This window comes from Geospiza fortis, unplaced genomic scaffold, assembly GCF_000277835.1.
Source record: "Geospiza fortis unplaced genomic scaffold, GeoFor_1.0 scaffold292, whole genome shotgun sequence".
Lineage (NCBI taxonomy): Eukaryota > Metazoa > Chordata > Aves > Passeriformes > Thraupidae > Geospiza > Geospiza fortis.
This window is the reverse complement of record NW_005054482.1, coordinates 1,028,705-1,036,648: the sequence shown is the minus strand read 5'-3', so window position 1 is coordinate 1,036,648 and position 7,944 is coordinate 1,028,705.

Here is a 7,944-nt window from a genome sequence, read left to right as displayed (position 1 = left end):
AGAGGTTTAGGTTTTGGCACCAACTTTGGTGGTAGGAAGGTTTTCCTTCTTGGTGGAGGAAATGTAAATCCCTGACTGGCACAAGTGAACCACCAAGAAGCTGTGACCTGAAATTTGTCACGGGGATTTTAAAGGTGATTTTTTTTTTTTTGCTTTTTTTGTTGTTTTGTTTTTTAAAGTAGATTCTGAAGGTTCAGATATTTGGGTTTGCTCTACTTCCTTCATCACACTGTGGTGCTGCCCTGTAAGAAAGATCTGATTGAGGCTGTGTCAGAGCTGGTTTGGGGACACTTTAAGAAGCGCACAGAAATTGACCTTGAACCAATGACTTTATGCAACTTAGCAAAGCAAAGGGAGGCACAGATTTACTGAACTGGAAGTGATTGTCCCAGAGCTGCTCTCTCCCCAGTTTCACTGGTCCAGCACTGAGGGGCTATGAACAGCATTGCAGGTTTTTATATAAACACATAAACCTGGCCAATGAATCCATCAGAGGACAGCATCAGTCCATCTACCCTTCTAACATTCCTTCATTACTCTGCTTTTGTGTCCCTGTGGGTTTTTACCACTTAGAGCTTCCTGTGCCCAAAGACAGTGGGAAAAAATACCTGTCAAGGTAAGCAGGGAGGTCAGTGTTCACTGAATGGTTTGGAAGCTTTTTGTCATCATAAAAAGATCAGTGGACAGCTTTCAGCCTTTCTCTTAGTAATACACTTTGATAACATCATCAATAACTGCATATTAATGGCTTCCCACTGTTGCTTTCCACTGTAAGTAGTTGCTGGTGGGGGCCAGAATGATTATTTCCTGTTAAAAAAAAAAAAAAAGAAAAAGAGGAGGAAAGATGATTATCAGGAATGCTGTTAGAATGTAAAACACTTCCAGAGAAACTAAAACAAATCTCTCAAGTTCCCTACTTTTTTGCATTATAATGACTTGTAGCAGACATTCAAGAAAGCTGCTGACTGGCTGCTTTGCTCCCTGTAAGCATTCCTTTAATGCTGAAGATTAAATAAATACATTGCTACAAAGCATGAGCAGCTGATTTTTAAAAATTATTATTGCTAAGAAGAGGGAGCTGGATTAGAAAAAGTCATTCCTCTGAGAAATAATACCTCGAAAATAATCTTCCAGTGAAAACAAAAAACACAAAACAACAAAAGAAAACGAAACAATACAAAAGCAGAAAGAGTCTTATTTAGCAGAGCTAGCTGACATGCTGTTCTTTAAAAGTTAAATATGTGCATCAGTTGGAGATAGGATATCAAATATCAGTAGGGAGAGCAGCAGGAAACTTTTTCCACTGCATGAAAGGGATAAAAAGAAGAAAAACAAGTCTCAGTTGCAGGAACAGCTGACTAAGCGCCTGACATACTCGAAATACAGCCAATTGTAACAAATACCAGGGAAATCTGTATCTTCCAAACAAAAATTCTCCTCACTTGGAAACTTCTGATCTAGATAAAAATGGAACTATCACAATAACACCGAAGCCACAGACTCATGGATCACACAGAAGCAAAATGCTGCAGCTCCAGCTGCTTGCACAAGATTTTCTGTGCTCCGGGTGTGCTCAGCCTTCAAGGAGTGCGGGCAGGGAGGCCCAGCTGACACAGAAATGCAAAATTCCAGCGGGCCAGACAGAATCCGAGGCAGGCTCCACACCTCTGGTGCCTGGGGGCAGCCGGAATGAATATTCCTTGCTTTTCACATGGTAAAAGCTCCGTGGATTCACAAAACCACAAACCTTGCTAGTGAGCCACATCTTCGAGTGCAGACTGCAGAGCTGGATCTGCTACTCAACCCAAAATATTTTAAGGGAAGAGGAGCAAGGAGCAGAAGATAGGAAAGCCAGGAAAGATTCTGTGTTTGTTTACACTGCAGTGAGACTTCAGCTCTCTTTCAAGATGTTTTGAGAAAACATACACTCTGAATTTCAGTAGCACTGGGAACTCCTAGTAAGACACAATGTTCTTGTGGCAATTCTTGTATACCTTTCTCCTTGATTACCCTCCTGATTGCTTCATGCTGGTGTCCAAGCTGCAGGAGCCAGGGAAGCAGTTCTCCTCCCCTGCAGTCCTCTGTGCTTCCTGTGGCTGTAGAGCTCTGGAGCCCTGTGGAAGGCAAGATAGAGAATTAGGCAAAGTTTGGTCCCTTACCTTTAGTATAGTTGCAATAATTTTGTTATATTTTATTTATGTTTTAATCATAATATTGTTTTACCTTTCCAAGAGGAATACATAGCTTTATTATCCTTAAACCTGAAATGTAATGTAACGAATGTTCCAAGATCTCCCTTAACAAAAATATAAATGAAGCTGACTAATTTAGTAATTTTCTATGCTTAGCGACAGTTGCAAACAGACAAGTCTGTAAAAGATATTTACAACCTATGATTAAATATCAGGCTGTTCTGAGCTGTTCTTCTCTTGTGCCCACGATACTTCTTTTGCCAGCACCGAGAACCAATGCCTTGAGGTAAATAAAATCTCTAAGGTGAGTAATGAAATAATCCTGGAAACAATAATAATAATCTGTAGGGCTTTCAAAAGCAGCCTGAGATGATGACCTACAGATTGTAGGCTCCACCTGTCCAGTAATTCCCAATTATAGGATTTAAAATTATCCTTGGTATTTAATGACCTCGTGAAATTCTCAAGTTGCTCCTTCTTGAATTGTTACTGGAGGGCAGACACAAAATCTGGTCACATCGACCTTAATTCTGTAGGAAATGGGCTTTGAACGAGGTTGGGAGTGAGACCTGGAGAGAAGGTGCACACAGGGGCACCAAAAGAGCAGCCAGCTTGGGCTCTGCCGGACACATGGGCCTCAGCACACAACCTGGAATGCTTATGAAAAGCATGTTGTGGTGCTGGCCAGAGTCCTCCTGGTCATCTGTCAATTTAATGGAAAGGAGCTGGTCATAAGCACAAGAATGCAGTGCAACTTTTGCATAATTTCTGTTTTTTTTAGTCCTTGACTTCTTGAAGCTACCAAGAAAGTTGCTGGGAATGGTGTTTTTATGAGGAACACACATCAACTAGTTTAGTAATTTCTTCTCTCAACAGAGAATTGCAACAATTTCCTGCTCATTCCCTTCTGTCTCTCATTTCCCCTCTTTGGCACCCTTCTTTGCCTTTCACAGAATCACAAAATGGTTGGGGTTGGAAGCCAGCTCTGGAGATCCTGTGGTCCAAACCCTCTCCTCACCTGGAGCAGGTTGTACAGGATCAAGTCCAGGTGAGTTTTGGGTATCTCCAGATCAGGACACCCCCTGGCCTCTCTGGGCAGCCTGTCCGGTGCCCTGTCACCCTCACAGTACAGTTTTCCCCTTTCTTCAGACAGATTTCCTGTGTTTGTTTGTGCCACTGCCCCTGCTCCTGTCACAGAGCACAGCACGTTCTGCCCTTGAGAGATGTGGGTGAGGTCCCCTCTGAGCCGCCCCTTCTCCAGGCTGGCCCAGCTCTCCCAGCCCTTTTTGGAGCTCCCAGTGGTCTCCACAGCCCTCCACCGGGCTGTCTCAAGCATTTTCCAGCCTTCCTTGTCCTGGGGAGCCCTGAACTGGTCACAGCCCCCCAGAGGTGGCCTCACCAAGGCTGAGGAAAGGAGGAGAAGCCCCCTTGACCTGCTGGCACTGCTCTTCTCAATGCACCCCAGGATGCCACTGGCCTTGGCCACAGGGACACAGTGCTGGCCCATGACAGCCTTTGGTCCTCCAGGGTTCCCTGGTGCTTCCCTCAGAGCTGCTTTCCAGCAGGCCATTCATTCCCTGCAGCGATGGATGGTGGAGCTTTGCCCCTGTGGAACTCTGCTGTGCCCAGCTGCCCAGGTTTTACAGACAGGCAGCCCAGGTGTCAGGTGGATCAGCCCCTCCTGCCAGCTTGGTGTCATCAGCAGAGGTGCTCATGGTCACCCAGGCAGGTCCCTGGCCCTGGGGACACCAAGCTCCAGGCTTGCAGCTGCACTCTGGTCACCAGCGCCCGAGATCTGCCCCTCAGCCAGCTCCCAGCCCATGAGGTTTCTCTCTCCTTTCTCACTGCCTCAGGCTGAATGTAAAGTGGCAGTGTGATAACCATGCTCTCAGTCCCACAGGATAACTCCCTACACAGTTTTTAATTGTTTTAATTTAGTTCAGCCATCTCCTCCCTGCTCCCCTTTATACTGTAAAATTGATTAGAGATTTCACTAGAGAATACACAATGACATTCTGATAGTACCTTAGAAAGAGGAAAAAGTATTCTAGGCTTCTTTTACAGCTTGCATGACATTTAAATGCATAGTTGATATTGTCCTTTTCACAGACTGTTTTAAATTGCTGATGTTTTTAACTTTCTGTTGTAGGAGGATGTTTGATTAGTCAATAAAGTGTTAGAAAAGCATAAATTTCTAGAAAGCACAAAAGCCATTCAACTCCTCCTCCTGTATTGTTGCAGCAGAATTTATTCTTGAAGGCAAGAGATTTTAAATCTGCTGAAGTAGACTCTTTTGGGTACTTATGCAAGATGTGTACTTGTTGCCCTTGAGGAAAACACCAGGATAGGGTAAATCATTGGACACACGTAGAGTTCAAGTTAGTCAAGGATCAGTCAACTTGCAACTGCTTTTCAAATACAGCTTAATCTGCTAAAATGAATACAGGCACTGGCCTTAATTATGATTTTGTGCTGCTCTGTTTAATCCCTATTTTTTGGTACAGGTATTTTTTGAGTAGTGTAACTAAAATGAAGATTTTTATTTTCTTCTTTCTTTTAACTCAGTGGCTGTATTGTTTTATAAACAGCCCTGAACAAACGTACAGCATGGAGAAAATGGAGAAGCTGCAGAATTCCTTTCTCAGCTGCTTGTTTTGATTTAGCTTCAGTGCAAGCATGTCTCTGTTCCTAGTGAGCTGGGCAGGTTTCATCAGGTCTGTCTCTCGCTGGGGTTGAGTGGAATTGGCAGGCCTGGGGCAGGGGCTTGTTTAGGCTGCTGAGGTGTCCAGCAGGGTGTGACTGGGTCACTGCTCACACACAGCTCGTGAGCAGGGACAGCGCAGAGGGAACTCACCTGGAGAGGCCCTGCAGGTAACAAGGCCATTCACGGATGTCCAGGCTCCCTCCAGGAACTCCTGAGAGTTCCCAGTGAAAGCCTGAGCAGCTCAGCTGGAAACCTCTCCCCTGTGACCACGTTACCTTGTGCACCACACCACTGCCATGCTGGAAACGGGCTCCGATGGTCAGGAGCTGGGTTATCATGTGGAACCTGTCACGTGAGTGACACTTGGGAGCCTGCTGGAAAATCCAGCTGTGAAACTGCAAGGAGCCTTGAGGCTTTTTACTCTGTCTCATATAGCTTTCCAAGTACACTTGAAAAAGCTATAACCTATTATTGTGTCAAGCAACTTGCACCACAGAGGACCTTCTACCATTTCAACAACATACCAAGCAGTATCCAGATTTAAGAAATTTCTAAACTGTCGAGATTTTTATAAAATAAGCTATTTCAAGCTCATTTTCCCCGAGACTAAAACAAAATCTGTTTATGGAATACAATAAACATGACAGAATGATCAACTTCGCGTGTCAAGAGTTGTTGCTAGGATGCTGTTGGATGCTGCTGGATGGATGCTAGGCCACCAGGCACTTCGAAAATGAAAAAATAAATAAATATGTAAGAGCTGACTTACAGTTTTATACCATGTCACCACAGAGATGTGATTCATCCTGACACAAGTCATACATGTGGGACAATGAACAGAAATGATATGCTTGAATGCACTGAAGAAATCCTGTGATCAAAAGACAGGACTGGAAGTCAGAAAATTCTGTCCAAGCCCACTGTCTGGTCTAATGGCACTTTTAAACCTTCTGATGACTCAGTTTTCTACTCGTGAGATTAGGACAGCATAAAGCATTTTGAAACACTACTATGCAAAATGCTGTTAAAATTACCTATGGCTAGAAGGGGTCCTATTTCTGGTCACTTTTATGCAATGAGTCCTGAAGCAATTACTGAATTACTGGCTCTGGAAAGCAGCCAGGTGAACTGCACCTGGGAAGTTAAAACTGGTTCTGATCCTGATGTTGCTCTTTATGCCTTTTCTTTTTTATTTTTTTTAAGCATTTAAAAATGTCCAGCACTGACATAAAGGCAAGATGAAAAGTGTAGGAATAAATTAAATGGCACAACCTGGTACCTGAATAGCAGAAAAGGAAAGGAGAATGGCAGAACAAGGAGGATCAGCAGGTCAGACTGGTAGAGCACAGGCCTGGGAGAGAAGCAAAACATCCTGTTTTCTTCAGTTCCTTGTAGTGAACATCCCTGACCAGCCTTGGAATGAGTTTGGTTTGGTGTGGTGTACCTGCAAACATACCAAGCATTAAGAGAAAACACATTTCTTTGGGGTTTGATCTGGACACAGCAAATATTTGTGGGAAACAAAAGGTTAAAAGGGAAGGAAACCAGGTGAGTAGCTAACTGTAACTTTTATTGATTGAAATAATAGGAATTTAGAAAAATAGGAATATTGTTTTTATAAATCCCCAGGAATTAAGAATTCCCAATGCACCATGAGGACAAGCCAAAAGGATGTGTCTTTATAACATGACCAGAAAGATGAGAGTGCTACTGCCTAAGTGTTCAAGGTTCTTTCACATCCTTTGTAAATAGTTAGCATACAGAAGTTCAGCTCTCATCATTCCCGAACAATCTAAGCACCACAACTGCTCCAGCTTCCCCCTTTTCTGTTAAAAATACACTCCCAAACAACTCATGGAAATCTAGCCAGACTTGGGTAAATTCACAAGGCTTCTCAGAGTTAATAACTGAGACATTCTGGTGGGTGTATTTATTATTCTCAGCACTAGCAAGATGGAATCTCTGTTTAGAGCAGTTCTTGTTGAAATTAACATTTGGAAGCTGGAGCATTCAACCTTTTTATTTCAAGAAAATATCTCTTTGGACTTAATCTATAAATAAATCTTAGTTTATCATCTACCAAACTGCCTAAGCAGAAGCAGAGGCCGCTATGAATCACATGTTTGATCTGGTAGAGTGATATCATGCCTCTATGGCAATATTGACTTACTGGGCTGAAGAGTGCATGAAGGTGAATGTGTTAAAACAAAGCAATTTTTCAAAGCATTGAAATTTCAAAATATCCTTACTTTCAAAGAAGAAAAAGTGAAATGGGCTAGCGGAAGAAATGGGTGAAATTTTATGGCATTTGAAATTTGATTCAGACCCTGATGTTCTTTCCCCTTCAATGCTTGATAGAAAAATCCTATTAATGTAGAATTAATACTTACACTAATAAGATAAACCCATAAACATTACATTTTAATTTAAAATACAGCAGAAGGAAAATTTATTTATTGAGCTCTCCCAGACAGATTCCTGGCTCTGAAGATTTTAAATACCTCGTCTGAATCAAAGTTTAGATGGAAAAGGATACAAAGATGAAAGATACGCTGACCTGGGTCTGTTTCAGAGTAACAGCTCTTCAGGGCTCTTCAGAGCCTGACCATTACTCTTACACAGTTTTTGTGTCTTCGTCCTACTCAATTCAGTTATTCTTACAGAAGAACTTCTTGGTCGGTGCTTCCTCTGTGGGAAATCACAGAATGTGAAAGGAGGCAGGTACTCATAGGACTATTAGGGGGGCCAATACCATATTTCTGAAAAAGATGGGATTTTCCCCCCCTTTTTTCCACCGCACAAGCTGTGGTGTAGTCTGAGCCTTTTTTTTCTAATTTTTTTTCCGCCGAAAATAACTTCAAGGCAACAAGATTTCCAGCATAAAATAAGTGAGGGAAAAAGAAAGAAAGAAAGACAGAACGTAGCTGCTGTGTAGGAGGAGCGGATCAAGGCGCTGAGCAGGTGCGCGCCCTGAGGGGAGGCGCGGTGAAACCTTCCGAAAGCCGGGCCCAAATTAAAGACAAAAAATGAACGGCAGCAGGTAACTCC